Below are 1689 nucleotides of genomic sequence, written 5' to 3'. Positions count from 1 at the left end.
TTTTTGCGGTACACAGGCCTCTCACTGCTGTGGCCTCTCCCGTTGCGGAGCACAGGCTCCGGACGCGCAGGCCCAGAGGCCATGGCTCACGGGCCCAGCCGCTCCGCGGCATGTGGGATCTTCCCGGACCGGGGCACGAACCCGTGTCCCCTGCATCGGCAGGCGGACTCTCAACCACTGCGCCACCAGGGAAGCCCTGTGAGGGTTTTTTGTAAGAGGTAGCGGGAGTGGAAATGTCTTTCTGTGTACAGATGAAGGTAAGGGTGAGAGGGGGAAAGACAGGTCTAAGTTGACATGAAAGTGTAAATTACTAACTTGTTCTCATTTTTATCTTGAAAGGGCAATCCTTCATAAGCTCGAAACTCTGAATAATCTGTTTGTGTATTTGTGTCACAGTTAAAATCATTTGATCATTTTCTCCCAATATTTTCTTATGGTTAATGATTTATTTATGCTAATGGTACATTCAATTGGCATGCTATGTGTTGTCCTCTCCAAGCTAGCTTTTCTTGAAGTATTAGTGCAGAACCACATGTAAACAAACTTGAAAGTTATTTGATTCAGAGCTGTATGTAGGTGTTTTACCCATATTTTTTGAGGGTGTGGGGTCAGGCTTGCTTCACCATTGCTCTTTAATACATTCTAACCATCAGTAACTTATTATATTTGCTTTGCATGTTGCTTCTTTGGGTGCTGAAGCCTCTCTTGATGGATGTGAGAAGAATGCAGAAATCCTGTTGCCATCAGCAGAAGTTGTGTTCTTATCTAAAAGTGATGTCTATTTCCAACCGTTACCAATTTGCCATGCAATTTTAGGAAGTCACTTATATAATATAAGGCTCTTTCCTATCATTTATCCAGGTTTAGAAAAGCCCTACCTGTATTTTGTGTGAAATGAGTTTGATATTATCTGTCTGCAATCTAGTCTCAGGCAGTTTTCAGATTACTTTTTTTATCATTACTACCCTAATCGTTCAGTTATAAATTAATTATTTTTCTCACCCACCTTTTAAGCTGGTACCTGTAGTTTATGGCTCACAAGAACTTGGATGACAAGGACCCCATGGATTTAATAGAATAAAAATGGTTGTAGTTAAAAAAAAAAAGGAATTGTTTTTGTTGTATTTCTGTTTCGACTTTGTTCTATGCACTTTTTAAACTAGTTGAACACATTGCATTTACAGTTTTTTATCTTTCACTTCATACTTTTTGAGCCTATCTCCTTTTTTAAGAAACCGTGCATATTATTTTAAATTTTAACTTATGTATAATATACTTACAGATAAGTGCACATATCATAATTGTAAAATTTGAGGCATTTCCACAAACTGAACACATCTGTATAATAGGAATTCAGATCAAGACCATCACCCAAAAGCTCCTTTCTTGCTCCCTTTCTCTCCTAGTCACCATACGTAACCACTCTTCTGACTTCTGACATGAAAGATTAGTTTTGCTGAAGTCCTAAACATATTTTAATAGCTACATAAAATTCTATAATTTGTATATACTGTAATTCAGTTATTTCTTCATTGTTAGACATTGATGATGTTTCTAAGTTTTCTTTACTACAAGTAAAACTATAGGGAACATCTATTTTATCTAGTAACTTTCCCAGGACTGATGGCCCTCAGTGGAATGGCATAATCATTTCAGAGACCTTTTGTGCGCATTGCCAATTTGCTTTTG

Source organism: Lipotes vexillifer, unplaced genomic scaffold (genome assembly GCF_000442215.2).
Source record: "Lipotes vexillifer unplaced genomic scaffold, Lipotes_vexillifer_v1.1 scaffold147, whole genome shotgun sequence".
NCBI lineage: Eukaryota > Metazoa > Chordata > Mammalia > Artiodactyla > Lipotidae > Lipotes > Lipotes vexillifer.
The sequence above is the reverse complement of the archived record's forward strand: the minus strand, read 5'-3'. Positions refer to the sequence as shown.